Raw genomic sequence first — 18,727 nt, 5'->3', positions numbered from 1 at the left:
CAGCTCATGAGTGGCAATCTGTTGACCACCTCAGATTTGTTCAAGAACATATCTAGATCTACCCCAGACACAGAGATCAAGTAATCTAAATTTGTAAAGAGGCATAAAATGTCCCACTATATTTGGGAGCGTTACATCAACTCTGTACCAGGAAAAACTGTGGGACTGACTGTTTGAAATCGATAAGGTCAGATTCATCACTTGCTTTACAGCCATACAAGCCAGGAGCTACTCCACTTCAAGGTAGCTTCTTTATTATGGCAGCAGGGCAAATGAGAGATCCTAAACCCGCATCCTCCAGGCACATCCAGCACCAGACCCCACCAGGACTCCTGCCTGTGGTCTTGTGCTCAGGGAACAATTCATCATCTCCTTGCTCCAAGGTTGGCACTGGGGCAGGAGGCAGGCAGTCTAGCAGTTCCTTTCATTGCCTATTCTCCCACTGAGTTGGTACTGACAGAAATTGTTTCCAGGGAACAAATGTCAAGATAAATTGAGTTCCTGTGTAATCTCAGGACACCCACAGATAGGTCATGACAGTTTGCTATTTATTGTAATGTCCATCCTGTGAAGCAGGAACCATTTACTGAATTTCCCCAGAATAAATCAATCAATATGCTCTAGTAACTGGATAAAATTAAGCAGAGAAAGATTAAGGCTGATCATCAGTAAAATTTCACTAATGGCTAGCTCTATTATGCTGTGGAATCATCTCTCCAGGGGAAGAGTGGAACCCCATCATCGGAAACATTTAACACTGGGCAAGGCAAAGCCCTAGGGAATAGATATAACAAGCACTAGCTCAGCACAGATGAGATGGCCTGGGCCAAGTAGCTGACTTTAGAAAGTTGACTTTAAATTGGATAACTTATGATGCAATAAAACCCTTTAGAAACATCCAAACAAAAATTCAAATATGTGCCAGATTAAAAGCACTTGCTTATGTCTTGGCTCAAACATACAATGAAAACAGGATCAAAATATCACACTCTGTACTGGTCCTTCATTTGGCCTAAATTCTAAGGCCCACTTTGTATTTCAAATATTAACAAATTTAAACCTATGCTGTTTTTGGAATGAATTCTAATTTATTGAAGCATTTTCCTAATATCCAATGTGAACCTCCCCTGGCGCAACTTAAGGCCATTATCACTTGATCTACTGCTGTTACATGGGAGAAGAGGCCAACCCCCATGTCACCACAACCTCCTCTCAGGAAGTTGTAGAAACCAACACAGTTTCCTCTTCTCCAGACTGAACAATCCCAGAATCCCTCATTAAGGAGGTGGCACAAGAGCCCAATGTCTCAGAGCTCTGATGTGGCTGTAGCTGCACCAAGGAAGAGCCTTGTCCAGATTCTGCTTGCTTTCCTCCATTTACTGATGCATCCACTCTCACAGAGCTTGCAAATGCAACTCAGCAACTAGAAGGTGTGGTTATCAGAGTTGCAAAGCAAATTATTATTCCCTAACCAATCAGGATGCTGTAGCATGAAAGGCTCTGTATAAACATGATATGAGCAAATGCTGGCTCTTCACAGCACACTGTTGCACCAGGTACACTGGACAAAAGGGAAGAGATTAATCTTAAATACACAGCAGATGGTTAGAAAATCAGACCCAGCATCTCCCAGTGTACCCTCAATCTATTAGGACATACTGCAGTTATGTTTACCCAGTCAGAAACGATTTACTCTATTTGCATGGTTAGGAGACAACATTACTTAAATGTGGCCAAGTCTTACCCCATGAAAGAAATATAAAACAAGAGTTAAAAATAACTGACAAACAGAAATCTAGCCTGAAAGAAAGGCAAATCCGAGCAGCGTAAGAGAAGCACCAGATGAAAATGTACGTGAACTTCACCATAAAATTATTGTAAACACCCAAATAATCAATACAATTAGAACAGACTTTTGTCTTTCAGAGGAACCTGATGGTCTCTGGATCAATAACATTTAAAGCAGAAAGACAGATATCAGACTATTAAAAAAAATATCATACCAGAGAACTTGGTCTCGTTAATAAATCAATACAAACTAAATTTTACAGCTTCTGTAATCAGCAAGAGACATATCAGTGTATCTCATTAGGCTGGGGTTAGGAATTTGGCAGCAACCAAAGCCCATTTAATATCATTTACTTCAAGGCAGACATGGCAATACAACAGATGCCCTAATTTATTTGTTGATCTTTGTATTAAAATAACAGTTTGCTGGTAAACAGGAAGGGTAATGATGCCAGTCACCCTTGTTAGTGGCTAATAATTGCTTAATTTGTCCACTAATTGACCTGTGCTACTGTTGAAGCACTGGATCATGTTGCAGGGCATGAAGTAAACAAGGCCACTGTAATGTTACTTTAGAGAATGACTTCTGGAAATAGAACTACTTATTGCTATAAATTTTCTCTTCACAGATGAGCAGATTAATTGGTCTGCCAATTAGTTTGCTATTAAAGAAAAAAATGTCTGCCCATAGATTAGTTGGAACCACAGCCCCAGTTTGGGTCAAATGAAATAATCCAATCTGAATCAGTCACACCATCTATGAAAAATACAGCAAGTATTATTTAAAAACAAATCTCTACAGCTAGAGGTCAAAGAAAATGTCCCATTAACTGCGTATTGAATACTTTTCAAGTTACTTCAAGATAAAGCAACTGTATGAAATAGGCCTACTCAGGCACATGATAGTGTGCAAAAGTTCTCCAATTAAAATAAGCAAACAAATGGAGAATATTTTGGCATATTCCTTTCTGGAAAGTAATTAAAATAATCATTTTTTAAATAATAACATGCAATTATAGATGCTGCCTGGAACCAGAACAGCTCAGAAATCAGCAATGAGCCATGACACGAGAGGCTTATCCATACTCCACAAAAAATCAAGCACAGACTTTATATTAAATTTCAGGAGCTTTCCACAGTTGTTGTGAGGGAAAGGAAAGAAAGAATTAAAAACAGGGAAAAGGGGAAAACAGTGCTGACAACTGCAAACTGTTAGATACGCCGTCATAAAGGCGCTACAAATCTTAGCAATGAGCTGTTGTTTTTTTAGTTAGTCCTTCCTGGCAAACTTCACTGAAACTTTAGCAAATCTGGGCCAGACCTTCTCTACCAAGAGTCAAGTTGCTGCCGTTATTTTTTCTCAAGGCCAGATGTGCTTGCTGGAATTTCTCCTGCAGCTCAGCACCTCTTACCTACCATAACACCAGATCTTGTGACACTTCTCTGCCCTAACCCAGCTCACAGTGCTTCACTGGCACCCTCTGCCATTGTCCCTTCTGTAATGTGGCAAAGTAACTTTCTCTCCTTACCCAGAAAGAACAGCGGAAATTATGTTTCCTCAATCAACGGCTTTAAACTCTGTTTAAACTTCCTGCTGTCTCTAACATGACCTCTTCATATTTGCTACTTCCAAAGCAAAGCCTGCATTATCCTGTTTCCCCCTCACCACATCCTTTAACTCTGACAATACATTTAATTGTATAACTATATCATACATTTGCCCTGTTCGTACTACTGAAAATCTAATTACCACAGATCCTAATGCAATATGGCAACTGCTAATGCAAACGTATCCTGGACTGTGTTCTAGCATATGCCAAGAAAGAAGAAATGATTGATATTTGCAGACCTATTTCCTAACATCGAGTAGTTAGCTGCTGGTGTCCTACAGTCAGCTCACCATAGCCTGTAGGTTAAAGAGAGCACAACAGCTAAGCGTGAGCATAACAGTACAGGATAGCCACTGGAAAATAAATATAAAGGAAGTCCTGAATGCTCATCACTGTGTAAAATTACTGAAACGTCCTGTTAAAGGACACTGAAACCAATAGGAAAGATGTATGCACGCACATCTGTGGAATGTAGGAAAGCAAGAAGGTAAAGTTTGGCTTTTTTTAGGAGTAAATAGCAGCAAGTCACCATTTTGTCACTAGGTAGATCCCTTTTGGAAAAGAGATCCTGGTCTGTTCATCCCTCATCCTTTCTTCTTGTGGCTGCAAAGGGGAAAAAAATAAGAGATGAAGGATACTTCTGTATCCCAGCATAGCAGGAAAGATATCGTCCTCACGCTGAACCTCACTCAGCACAGGTCACAGTAATCCCATACCAACGTGGGGGCTGCAGAACACAGATCTGTGCTGTCAGAATACCCCCAGGGACAGTCAATAGACAGAAACGATCCAATAATACCTTAGCCTGAAGTGTTTCCAATATACAACCCCACAGCAAGAGGTGCAGGGGGAAAAAACAAACAACAAAAAAAGCACTTTAATGGTGATAAATGAGCAGAGCTGACTCACAGCAGGATTATTGACATGATCTAACATCATGCTGACGCTGAAAGGATCCATACAAGAGATCGTTGTGTAGAGCGATCCCTAAGTAGGAGATCATTGCAGATGCTGATCCTACTTCTTCTCATAGTGCTGCTTCTCCCCTTAGTGCTTAGAAACAGACCAGCAAACTCAGAAATGGGAGGAGATATCTCAAAAAAAGGGAGGAGATATAAGAAGTGAAGAGAAAACAAGAACTCCTGACAATCTTACCAAAACAGAAGGGATTCATGGATTTGCAAAGTGATGCTTTATTAATTGTTTTCCTTGTCTTTCCAAAAGTTAGTTTGGAATCCATGGCAAAAGGAAAGGTTTGTTTCATCAAGAAACAATAAATTATGAGCAGTGAGAAGCACTGGATAAGTAAACCAAACATACTGGTTACAGCGTTACATGAAGGAGATCTCCTTGCCTGGAGCATAAATCAACTGTTTCCAGCTCCCAGTTCTGATGTATATCTGCATGCATAGGCCTGAGTGGTTGCTGCAATTAACAAGAGTGGGAAAATCCAGCACACTGCCTGTTTTTCATTAACTTTCTCTCTGGACATCATCTGTACACACAAGCACAGGAGAAATGCTTACACTCAGAGGGATGCAATGCCATACACAAAGACAGCAGGGGGTTGGGTATACATCACACCCTACCTTTCCTCAAGCTTGATGCTCAGATTTCATCTCCCCGCAGGATAGGCTCAAAGCAGAACTGTACAGGCCTGAGGGTGCCACACAGTGAAAACTGATCAAATGTTAGAAAGCTCAGAAGTTGCCAACGGTTCCCATGGACATGAAACTCTCAAAGGAGACAATGGCTGAGCAATGTCATTACCCACTCCAAGACAAATAGGAGCCAAAAAAGAAAAGTGAAAAGAGTTGAGTGTGATCCACATGCACTCCATAACACATTGATGGTTGGGTTGATCTGTATCACTGGGACTTTTTAACCATGACACAATGTATCCCCAATCAGACAAATCATTATTTTCTGTGTTACATAAGATACTGTTGCTTGAGAGTGTCACTGATAGAAAACACCTCAAAATAACCCTTCTTAAATAAACCTAGAGATATTATTATTTTTTAATATGTCTGGCCATGGTAGCTGCTAAAAAAAATAAAATAACTACAGTTACCTGACGGATTGTACACATGGCCCAGTTTCAGGAATCTTTAAAGAAGTTTTAATCAACCAGAGGCTGAAAAGTTGTATGCTTAACTTCAAGGATTCAGCTGTGATAAGCATATTGATTAGGAGCACATCAAGCTGCATTATGGCATATTTGTTCTTTTATTTACCATTGCTCTCTCATCTATTCTCTGCTGTAACTCTACGTCTCTTCAAAACACAGGATTAAAAGCAAAGGAAATTTCAAATAATGGGATAAAATGAATGTGCAGGAAATGAATGGGTGAATTAGATTACAGCAGATGAAACACTGAGGTCTCAAATGCAAAATGCAGGGAGTTTATTTAATTTGTTACTCTTTTAAAATGAAAATATGCTCACTGACTTGAATTAGTAATTTCCCTGTTTTAAGATATGTTAGGCCATTACAGCTAGGCCTGTTTCCAGAGTAGTGAAACAAATGGAAAACAGCCAGTCTCCCAGGGAACACACTAGCTCACTGCATTTTGCCAACCCAATGAAACAGTGCTAATGTCAGCTCCAGAGAAAACTGTGCTTCTGCTTTAGGGCTGTGTGCAAAGGAATTGGTAATGACTAGCAACAAATGCTTAAAATGGCAGAGCAAGGCACTATGGATTTTAACTCAAGTTTTAATGTGCTTGGTAAGCACTAGGAGTAATTGATTCAAAGAATGTTTTTAAAAAAAAATTAAATTGCTTCCCTCCCTCTCCACCAGTCAGCGTGGGTTCCCACTAATAATTAACCTGGCAGTCAGTGTGGCTGAAACACAAACCCACATGAAGAAGGCAAGAGGTAGAAACAGCAGTCGAGAGCCTCCCAAATGGATTCTGCCAGAGAGACATACAGTTCTGTAAGTATCTGACCTGATTCAAGGCATCTCATCTGCCCACCTCCATCCCATCCCTCTCAGTTTGTCCCACACATTCTTTGTCGTGCAATGGTCTTGGGACCACAGTGGAGTGGCAGGCCTCCCTAGACAGATCAGCAAATCACGATTTGTGAAAAGAAAGTGTAACAGTTGCATTATTATTTTACAGCTCTAAAATTACAAACAACTCTGGACATTCCAGAACCTGAGAATTTCAATCATGTTCCAGAACACTCAATGAAGGTATAAAAGATCCACCTCATACGGTTGTATGGAAATAGAAGATATTTCTGCCATTACAGTTCCCACTAATATTGAGGTTATAAATTAAAAACAAACAAACAAACAAAAATAAAACAACAACAACAAAAAAAAACCAACTATTTGGGAACTTCTTGCCACAGTAAAACAACTCTGGATCAGTGAATAAGATGGACCACACAATGCAACTTGGTAGGCCTTCTTGCCCATTTTAATGGGCAAGATGATTAAGATTCTATGGGATAGAGTGGGCTGGAAAACACCGTTTGGATTTATTTACTTACACTTATACTCTTTGCTTCCACATAAAGGGAATACATCTGCATAATTTATCTTTCACATGCATTGATTGTTCCACACTTTCTGCTTGATATCTATGTTTAGACCTCTCAAACACTCCCTCAAAATACCCAAGAGTCCCAGCCACATGTGTTCCAGATGTATTTCATGCAGAGAGATCATGCAGAGGAATGGATATAAGTAGAACCTAGTCAGAGAGTAGTAGAGAAGTAGAGTCAATTAAGTGCAAAAAATTAAAAGGTATTTGGGATTTCCTTTGTATCTTTATGAGCTTTGGCTCTTTCCTCATAAAGAGATTCATATTTTCTTTAGAGGACATGTGATCACTGGTAGTGGGCTGAAGCACAACACTCTGATTTAGTACTGAAAAGATATAGATATACATTGCCAGTAAAACATAATTGAAGTTGGCATTTCCGACAGCTAGGGTGAGGGACCAGGAGTCAGACCATGATCTCCAGCACTGCTGATTGTTGGCAGGTTGCTACCAGATCCTGATATTTTACTAAGTTCAACTTGAGATAGCACTGGCTAGATTTGCAGGGCAACAAAGCTTGTATCTTTGGGGCCAAAACCAGCAGATGGATTTTTCAAACAAACTCGGGAAGCTCACTGGCCCTGAATACTCACGGAAATAGGGCAAGTGGAAACAATGAAAAAGGTAACTAAGTACTGAATTCAAATCCTGGCAGTTTTTCTGTTCTTACTCAGCTGTAACTACAGGACATCTACGCTACTGACTGTCCATTCCCTCCCCCAGCCCCGCAGAGAATAAGGCAGTAAACATTCTAGCAATTGACACAATGAGAATTGCTGGACACTTCAGAAATGCAAGCTTGAGTACTCTCAGCACTACTGCTGTCTTTTCTTTCACATAAATCAAGGAGCACTAAATGTGTTCTGCAAACTACAGGTGGTATTCAGCATCACACAGCATCGCTCCAGGTAAAATGTGGCATTCTGAATTTTGTCTGTTGAAGCTGTCAACCACAAAAGAGGCAATTAAGCATTTTGTGAGGGCAAGTCGAGTTCTTACTTTGAAAGCTTTCCTGATTTCTTACTGCAACCAGAACCTTGTCCTGTCTGAAAAATAAAATTAGTAAGCAGAATTTGGATGGTGGAAACAAGACCACAAGAAACATCTCATTGCAAAATACTGCCATCATCTGAGCCGTATTTTATATAAGGTTACCCTGATAAAGCAGGCTTCTGGCATGCCCTAAGATTTGCTTTGATGTTGTAGTGGTTGTTTTAACACCTGGAGACATGGAAGAACGTAGCAGTTTGAGCCTTCATCTCATTCATTGAAACCAATAGTTTATGGCCTCAGGACTCATTTTGATGCAATTGATTTCTCAGGTTTTAGAAAAAGGCATGGAGAAAAAGCTGGATTCTCAATAGCTTCCAACATGGGGGCTTGTGGCAGCAGCAGGCTGCTTGAACGTTTGGTCAGAGGAGCAGCAGGATGTTAATAGCAACATCCACCTCCACCCAGCACAGCACATGGTACTTAACGGGAGTGCAGGTGGTACATCCGATTAATCTTTCCCACTATTTCATTGTATCCATTTCTTCGCTTCCTTACAGCAATGAGATCTCCTTTAAATTTGAAAAAAAAAAATAATAACCAGACCCACACAGGAAAGTAGAATGAGGCCAAGGCTGGATTTGTTTGCTAAAAAGCGCAGGAATGAACAAAAGGGAGCAGATTGCCTCCTGACCTCTGCAGAGATGAGCCTGTACTTCAGCTGCTTAATTACCCTGATGGTTGATGTAGCTTGCTTAACTACAATCTAATCTCCCCCAAGCCCCACAGGCAGTCATACAAATCTCCAGGAGAACTGGAACAACAGCAAAACCTGTGGAATAAACTTGAAAAAACGTGTCGGGCTGTCAAAGAGAGGACACAACTGGCAAGAGTATACAGCTGCTGCAGGATTGCCCGAAGAGTTCATAAATTCTGTGCACAGCACAGCCTGAGTGGGTGGCTTTGTTTTCTTTAATTTTCCTAATATGCTGTAAGGAGCTTGAAGTTCTCTTTGCATCAAAATGAGTCGATCAACATCCCCTAGATGATGTCTCTTTTCCTCCTGGGAAGAAACAATAGAGTTCCTGGGGAAACACTGCAGGAATCAGATGATCTTGCTTTATTAATGAATTACTTGGGATTTATCAGAATCGTTCTAAAGATGTTGCTTCAGAAGATGATGCGTTCGGTCATTATTATTCAAAGTCTGTCCTTCCCATGAGTGCAAGTCCTCCAAGACAGCACTAAAAACATTTGCTGGATTATGGCCCTCAATTTTTACAGAATTAAGTAACGTTAAATACAGCTACAGTTTAAGCCTTAGAATTGAACCAATACGCAGGAGATTCTGCCTTCCATGACGTGTAAGACAAGAGGGTCACAACCCAGTGCAGTGGCTTGATGGCAAAAGGGAAAATAAATGCAAGCAAAATAGGAGGATCTTGAATGCATGAACAAGAAATTAAGCAGGCACGTCCATTTGCAGAGTTAACTCAGGCGTTGTTTCCTAATATCCCTATCAACATACAGAACATCAGTCCTCTGATCATGACACTGAATGGGAATTTCAGATGCACACCAATAGCTCATGCAGCACTAACAAAGAAGAGAGAAAAAACAAAATCCCTTCATTCTTCCATTTTCTATTTGAAGATAAGGGTCTTACACTGAGCAAGAATCTATGTTATTTTGTTATTGCTGTTCCACCCAGGATCAGTCTGAACCCCCCCCAGGCTGGAAGATGACTATTTTCTTCCCCCACTGCAACAACTGGACATCTGGAAGTCAGAACCCCTTCAGGGACAAGCAAGGGGACCACACCACAAGTGTGAAATTTCCAAAGTCGCCTGTACCCAGAAAAACATTCCCAGCAGAGCTTCATAAGCAATGAAAAGAAACTCTTCTGTGGACTTAGGGAAACTAGGCAGACTTTGTTCTACTTGGGAAACCACTAAAGTTTGCTGGACTACAATAAATAGCCAAAGATGACACTTCTCCTTTCAAGCCTTTGATGAACTGTCTCACTAGGACTCCAAGCATCCCCTATGCCCAGAGCTAGCTCCTGAACATCTGGCATCTCTGCCTTTCTCTGGGAGCCAGGACCCGTTGGGCTCTCACTGGGTTTAGTTTAACAAAGGTGGGCAATGGGAATGGAGGACTGAACTAGAACTACCTAACACTTCCCTCCAGGGCATGTCATATAACACATTTTTACATATCAAGTGAAAATACGCAGACAGTTTGCTCTTGCTCTTACAGTATTAGCTGAAATAAGGTCTACATGAGTCTACAGAAAACAAATATTAACTACATAAGAAGATGGATAGCTCAGCCTAAGCAAAAATGTGCTGCAAAGCAAGAAGTCAAAAAGGTAGATTTCTCTAGAGAAAGACAGAATACATTTACATATGAAAATCAAATACACAGCAAAAAGGAGAACAAGGCATTGCATAAATAATGCTAGGAAAAATGAAAAATCTGTGATTTTAATCGCATTCTAAAAATGGTTTCCAACATCTGCATGTGTGCTGCTCAGTCAAACAGAGACCCTGGAGCAATAGGTATGAGCTAGACAGGCACACTAGGCTGAATGATAGAGACACAGCAGCAATGCAGAAGTCATTCACAACTATCCTTTCCTTTTTTCCTTCAGCTGTGGAGTACTATGAGAGTATATCCAGGGTCACCTCTACTAAACTGTCTTCACCTTTAGTAACCTAGTGACAGTTGCTGTTGGCCACAGGTGGAGCACTTGGCTATACAGGTTGCTGGTGTGACTAGCTCTGCTGATATGGGCATAGAGCACATAATGCTAGAAAGCAGCAAGAGCACAGGGGGAATAAGCAGTCCCTTGGGGCACTGAAGTTTATTAACTCCTTGGGCCCCTCAGTGTGTGATACACACACAGGATTCAGAATGAACCAGGAATCTGAGCTGAGAGGAACTTGGGTAGGAGCATCCTCTGCATCTTCTTGTGCTCCAGCTCAGAGGTTCAGCTTGCTCAGCTGAATAGAGCAAAGAGGTCACTCCTTGGAACTGAATCCCTGGTTCTGGCCTCTACTGGAGCTGCTGCTTTGCAATTCATGTATGAAGATGGCACAAACATATGTTCTCCAGATTCTAATGATGATGTGCCTCCTCCATAGAAAACCAGTAAGATCTTTTGCCCTCCTAACCCTTCTGGAGATAAGTGATCATTCTCCGTTGACGTCGATATGCAAATACTTACGCTAAGTCATCTATAATGGCACCTTTTGGTTGCCTCATTGATTTGTACTCTACTAGGTTTGCAGTGTATATTGCTCTACTTCTATTGGATTTTCCTGTCCTTCTATTAAAAAAAGAAACCTAAAACCTAAAAAGGTGCAAGGGAGCCTGTTTCTACTCAGGCCAAGTCACTTGTAAGACTCCTGACATAAAGCGGGGCAGAACGATGTCCACAGGTGCTGCCCAGTTCTGTTGTCACCTAATGAAGCAATACCTCTAACACAGACAACTATGAAATTCCAAAAACAGAAAGAGAAGCCCTGCTGATTCAATAAAGAGCTACTTTACACTTTCCTGTGGTTGCTTCTGGTTACAAGAAACACAAGAGGGGAACCAGCATCACAGCTGACCTTGCTCTCTGCAAGAGATGGCTACCTTCCCCCTGAAGCTAGTGCCAGCACTCCGCCTTCTCTGGGCTTGCACCACAACAACAACAACAAAAAAAACATCTGAAAGTAGCACACAAGTAAAACCAACCAGTTGTGAGAGAAAAGTAGGTCTGCACACATTTCCTCCTCGATCTGTGTGAGCTGGTGGTAGGCACAGCAAACTCTGATCTAAACTGAAATGAAACAGAAGTCTATGTGCATGGCAAAGTCTGCAACTTCAGTCTCCATAGTTAATGAAAGTAGGGACTGTGTGAAATATCTGAACTACTTCTGGGTGACTCATGAGCTGACCAGATTGAAGGAAAAAAAACAAGAGAGAGATTTATTCAACAAAATCCTAATCCTCTGGGAAGATATGATGGCCAAGAAATTGCTGGATGCATCTGAATTTTCTTGCCTTGAATTCAAGATGAAAGATGTACATCCTTAGGCTGCTTCCAGAGCTGCTGGAGGGGACTTGTTGGGTAGTTGCTTACATCAGGCTCCAGGAGGAAAATGCTTTTTTCTGTGATTTTGTTTTTTTTCATCTTTATTTAAAAACAAAAAAACAAAACAAAACAAACAAACAAACAAAAAAAAAACAACACAAAAGTGACCATGTCTCTACATGGAAAAAAAACAAAACAAAACACACCACCAACAAAACACTGCAACAGCTTTGCTTTACCCCTCACCAGTGGAGAGTGATCTGCTCCTATTTACAGTGCATGGTATCCAGGCAAGAATAAGCCCTACAGAAATAAATGAGGGCCATTCTATCAGCTAAGACAAGCTCCTGGCTGCTAAGCAGCAGAATAAGTTGTAAGCCCCCACTTTCCCTCCAAAGAAAGCTACACTGAATATCCTGAAGGCAATGGTAATTAACAACGAAGAAGGAATATTCAGAGATCAAACTGTCCTCACATGCTCATGGCAGCCCTACTCATCTCTGCGTGAAGAGGTAAAATTCTCCTAGAGAAGAAGGAGTACACATTTCCATCTGAAGAACACTAGGGAAGAAGTTAGCAAGATATAACTTGCAGGGCTTCTCTAAGCACTGAGGATCTTTGTTGTTGCTGCTTCAGGAAGGAAAATTTCTTTAGGAATTCTGTTTGGAGACATTGTTATTGCAGAATCTACTTTGAAGCACATTAAACTAAGTAGGAATAATAAGATGCTCTTGTTCCAGAATAAGAATTTCTCAAGAAATAATCTACTGCACTCTACATTCACAGCCTGCCTGGATGCAAATGAATTCTCAAGTGCCAGCAAGCCCTCAGACAGAAACTCTCTTCGAGCACTTAGCAGCAATGGGTTTAAATTCTGGCAGCACTGTAAGCACATAAACTAATGTTAAGGTGTTATTTTTCTCTTATCCTTGGCCACTAGGAACATTGCCAAGAAGAAAAAAAATAAAAATCAGTGTTCACGTGTAACTGAAGGCCAAGAATGGCTAAGTATCATGAATAGTTAGGCAGAATTTTAGCATCTTGGCCACAGGAAGATAATGTTAATAAGTAGCCTCTTTTGTTGCATGAAAGATAGAGACATCAGAAGGGAAGGAGTACCATTGAAAACACCTGACAAACTGAGTCCCCAGACTGACTTGCTTCACTGTGAAGGTTTATTTCCAAGCCACTTACTGGGGTCACTTTACAGCTGCTGAATCAGTGTGGGGCAGACAGCCCACCTACAGTGAATTAGGGGTTAATTTCCAGTGGATTCCAGTTCTGACTCAGGAGAGTAGAGCTCGTCCCCAGAAGAAGACAGTTGCAACTTTAAAAAGATGGTACTCTTGTCCCATCTCTTGGGAGAAGGCATTTTGCAGCTCCACTCTTCAATTTTGCCATCATTTGACAGATTGTAGAATCATAGAATAATTTGGGTTGGAAGGGACCTTTAAGATCATCTAGTTCCAACTCCCCTACTATAGGAAAGGGCACATCACACAAGACCAGGTTGCTCAAAGCACAGAAGAGTTGACTGCCTTGCTCCGCAGCAAAGAACCTGCATCCTCCTGTTCTCACTTTGGTGTCATGACTTGCCATGCTGTTATTGTCCATGCCATATCTGTTCTGTAACCATGCAAAGACCTGGCTGACGTTTGACCATAACTTAAAGCAGGACTCAGCTTTTTTAATATTTTGTGTGCTGGCTCTAAAATGAGCTTTTCTTCTAACTTTGGAAGTGTTTTTTTTTTGTTGGTTTTTTGTTTTGTCATAAAGGAGTCCTACACATTTTTCCTTTCTTTCCTTTTTAACTGTGAAAATAAACCAAGAGTTGCTTTTTTCTTTCTTTCCCCTCTCAAACCCTCTCCCCATATTCTCTTCCCTCAGTGATAAAATCACAAAAATGTGGGAAGGGAAACAAGAATACAAGATACAAAAATACAACGGAAAAACAAAAAAGAGCTTTCACAATATCACTAATAAAGCATTCTTTGAAAAACTGAGGTATTAAAAAAAATTAACAAGTTTTTCAGCCATCTCCAAATATCTTCTATGTAGAGAATAAGCAAAGATTAAAACTAACCTCTACATCAGAAGATGGATGAACACCAAGGCTGTATTACCCCGTGCTGAACATGTAACAAGATAACAGACCCTTGAACCTGGCACATCTTGAAATGTTTACTTAGTGGCCACTCCTATCACTAAGGGGCCAACTTTCTGGGGAAAGGTGACTTTCAGTGAGGTGGTTGAGTCACTGTCCCTGGAGGTGTTGAAGAAATGTTTAGATGTTTTACTAAGGGACGTGGCTTAGTGAGGAAATACTGGTTGTAGGTGGATGGTTGGACTGGATGATCTTGGAGGTCTTTTCCAACCTTGGTGAGTCCATGATTGTATGGTCCCAAACCCAAATTCTAATTCCTTGTCCAAAAAGCATGTAATAGAAGTTTGCCCACATATTATGCTTCCATCAAAGCAACTTGAACACCTGTATTTCTTTTGACATAACATTAAGCAGGATTGCTAAGGGATATATGTCCAATTTTGGCTGCAGCACATGCCCTGTTACTCCCTTCTCTCAATCCTTCGAGTGCAAACCAGGACCACACTGAAAGAGCAAAGATGACCTCTGAAGTGCTATTCTCTCAGGGTAGAACTTGCTTTTATCATGAGTCCCTTCTACTTGCCCTCCATAGTAGATTTAAGTGGTAGAAGTCAAGGAGACTCTTTATAAACATGTACACAATACCTTGCAACACACAAAACAGGTGAGCAACCTGTGCAAGGGTAGAGAAAGAATTTCACCCAGCTGCTCTCATGTCAAAGAAAAGTTTCCAGCAGCCAAGTGCTAGCCACACATGAATACAGGCTCCTCAGAGCAGCAGCCTCTGCAGTGGCAAAAGGAGAAGGAAGGCAAGCACAGGGCAACTCCGAGACAAAGGAACTGAAAACAAAATGAAAACAAAAATCAATTCAGCTGAACTGAGTCAGGGCAGGCAAAGAACAAAGGGTCAGGAGACAAAGCTGGAAACGATAGACTAGCAAGATTAATATCAGTTGTGAGGAAGAACTTGGATGCTACTGAAGGAGAAAGAAAAGGCTTAAAGAAAAATGTGAAAACAAGAAGAGAGCTAATTGTGAAACCTGACACGCCGCTACAACACCTGCAGCTTGATCAGTACACATCTCACCGTTGCCCTTACAGAAAGGGCTTCAGCTCACAGCATAGACTCCTTGAAATTAATGACAATTACTCACTGTGAGCCATTGCTTTTTCATTGACAACAGAGCCATGCAGATGAGATCTAAAGACAAACACCCAACTTCTTAAGTTTTTACAGCCCTGTTCTGATTTTTGCATATTCATGCTCTGGTCTAACTCCACTGCGACAGGACTTCAAGATTTCTCCCTGGGATTTCTCCACTAGCACCAGATCCTCCAGCATGTGACCCAGGGATGTCAAACTCCTTGGGAAAGCTATATGCACAGTACACTGGATGATTTTGGCCACAAGTGATGTACCTAGAATCTCCCTTTCAGGCCTGCTCTCTCACCCAGGCCCAGAGAAGCTATGCAACATTAATATACACAACATGACACCACTCCCCAAAAGAGCATCACTTGCTATCCTCAGCTATTTCAGAGCAATATGCATGTAAAACGGACTCAAACTACCTGGCAACTAGGAAGAGACTAACATCTTCAAAATCTACCTGGATTGCAGTTTCCATCTGAAAAACAGACCACATTAAGGGAAGCTATATGACCATGAAGTTCAGCTATATCAGTATTTCCTCTTTTTCCTGTCCTCAGACACTAAATTGCCCCAGATTATTGTTACAAAGATGACGTGCTCCGGCTTAGAGGCAAACTGGTTAGGGGTGGAAGGAAATGATCTTTAAGTTAATGTTAGTCAGAAGTACAAGCAGTGAAGAAACACTGCAAAACCAGTGTGTTTAAGGGATTAATTGGGCAATCCCACCCGAAGACAAAGCAAATAAGCCTGCTGTTGTGCAGTGAAGCCTTTCTCAATTCTCTCTTGAAGACCAAGGGCTCCTTTAACTCTGATTACTGTAAAGAGGATTAGTTAAGCAGAGGTAGTCAAATGCCTGCCCTGGGCAAAGAGCAAACTGAATCAAACAAAACCACTTGACATTTCTTCGTTGTGTAGGCAAAGCTACCTTGTTGCCCCAGGGATGAAGAGTTTAGACTGGTCCACTCCTACTGGAAGAAGCAAAGAGAGCATGAAGGTCTAGGCTTAGGGGGTGAGCCTGTCTGCTGAGCAGGCAGTTTTACAGTAAAACTGGTGCTGAAGGGATACAAGAGATAATGTCAACTTCTGTTACTGGAGACAAGGGGTGTCTCAGCTGCACAACAGCTTTCTTCCCAGAAGCCCCAACTCCTTCCTCCAAGGCATCCTGGCTCTCTTTGGCTCCAGGATTCTTTCTCCCCTGTGAAGATTGAAGCCTCAGCCACTCTCCCACCACCATGCCTTTTCTTCAGGGGTTCCCTGAAACACTGAGGAAGCACACATGGTAAGAGTGAATAACAAAACCATAGAGCCAGAAAAATGTAACCTCATTATAAATTTCCTCCAGCTCAGGAAACCAGTTGTGCAACCTCTCACGCCTGCCTGACACCATAGCAATTTGATTCAAAATGTGCTATCTTGTAACACCAAATGTCACTTTGTGCAACAGAAATTCTTCTTATGGTCTATTTACATCAACATTTTTAAGAGAAGCTTTTATTTCCATTACTCCAATATGGACGCTTTATATTCTCAGGACAACCTCTCTCCCCTGGGATATTTCACACTAAAATCCCATCCAGGAGATTTACAAGGGACAGACAATAGTGTTTTTCATGTTGCTTTAGAAGTCAAGGAGAGTGTTTCCCTTTGTATTAAAGCTTGGGAGCTGTGCACTTAAAGGAAAAAAAAAAGTCTTAGTGAGAAGGATGAATGCAGTCTAGCAACTTTAAGAGAGCCCTGCAGCTCATTTTACGCTTGGGTTGATGAATTCTGTTGTCTTTGTCTGCTTCTCATCATTAGGTTTCCTGAACCCCTATAAAAGAGACCATGAACTGCAGCTTCTGTCTGCCATGTTCCCCCACTGCTTGTAAGTTCTAGGCTGTGCTAAAAGTGCTCCCATCTACTCCCACCACAACATATACATAACATCTTACACACACAGGATGCAAAGGGTGCAAGCAGATACTGAAAAGGAATGGAAGCTCAGCAGTCTTGTACCTTCATGGCAGGAAGATGGTATGAAGCCCCTTAAAGAGGAGCTTCTGTTTAGTTCCATTCTCTTCAGTAACATAAAAGCAGTTAGCAAACTGAAACACTGGCAGTGGTACCACAAAGGGCAGTCTTGTGTTTGAGAGCTGCTGCTTGGTTGGGGCAGAGCATCCTGTGCTCAGAGATGAATCACAAGCTACATCGTAATACACATGCAAAATATTCACTTATTTGAGCTTAGAGGTAGCCAGCTTAGTACAAACATTTGCTTCCAGCTCCTTTCATTTAGGGGAGAAGACAACTGAAACCTGGCATTAATTTAACAAGCATGTATATACAAGGCCTGCAAATTCTATGGAATTCTATGTTCTTTTGTCCTCTGCTAGGAAATACAGCTGAGAAATGAAGATTTAGCTTGCTAGAAGGAAAAGTACAACAAATAAAGTATCTAGAACAAGGTTAGAACTGACACAAAGCGTGCATTTATTCCAACACAAATTCAGTCTGAGATGAAGTCCAACAGATAATGCCCTCCAGCCCCTGAGGATCCCATCATTACCGCAAAAGGCAATTTTTGGGCTCAGTGTTTTCCTCCAATACAGCTGCTAAAACCAAAGTTACACTCTAATGCTCAAAGATTTATGCTTAGCGAAGGAAGCAGAAAAGCAACTTTTAACCCAGACACAGCTTATTCCTCTTATTATTTCATAAAAGAAGAAAAAGTTCAGCAGAAATTCCAAGCAGAAGTGACAAGAATGACTCTACACACCTGCAATTGGTCTTTGCTACAAGGTGAAAAAAAAAAGAAAAATAAAAGAAGGAAGAAATTAAGAAAAGCCCCAGTTCTGATGTAGCAACTTTATTCTTTTATTAATTCCTTCAGGAATAAATAAACAAATAAATAAGAAGAATCTTGAATCTGTCCTGGAATAAAATCCTCCATAGCACATGAAGGGGAAATAGCACCTCAGTCACGCAGAGAACAAGCTCACTAACCCACAAGCTGGTGGGCTATTATAGAACAGCAGAGACAGCTGGTGGAAACCTTGTTTTCAGGTAGCCTGTCCCCTTCTACCTCATCGTTTAAATTTTGCATTAAAATTTGTACAAAAGTTTTCAGTTTCTTTTTTTTTCCCTGCTCTCTAGCAGGAAGAGGGTGGGGGTTACAAACAAGTGGAGAATGTTAACTGAAAACCAAAAGACATTGACCAGTGTAGTCTGGTTTTTCATTTCATATCGTCTGATTTAAGCTGAAGCTAGAGGGAGCATCCATTTAAACAGCGGTAATGAAAAGAGATTGATTGAAAAGTCATTTTTGCTCCATTTCTTATGGGTAAGAGTCCCAGGTGCCTGTTTTCCTTACATTCTCTTTTTAATGGCTGCTCCCTCTTCAGCTCATAAGCTTCAAGGTCAGCTTCAGGTCAAATTACACTTAGTACAAGATGCTCTGCATCTGCA

General features: G+C 41.1%; 1 protein-coding gene across 1 annotated transcript in view; it reads right to left on the bottom strand.

The window, feature by feature from the left end:
* Window positions 1-18,727, bottom strand: part of LOC136050322 (BEN domain-containing protein 5-like) — an 842,375-nt gene that overhangs the window by 175,319 nt on the left and 648,329 nt on the right. The window lies entirely within an intron of this gene.

Source organism: Cyrtonyx montezumae, unplaced genomic scaffold, assembly GCF_038088225.1.
Source record: "Cyrtonyx montezumae isolate F1298 unplaced genomic scaffold, pur_monq_1.0 scaffold_1, whole genome shotgun sequence".
Lineage (NCBI taxonomy): Eukaryota > Metazoa > Chordata > Aves > Galliformes > Odontophoridae > Cyrtonyx > Cyrtonyx montezumae.
Note: the sequence above shows the minus strand (reverse complement) of the source record. Positions and strands in the feature narration are given on the sequence as shown.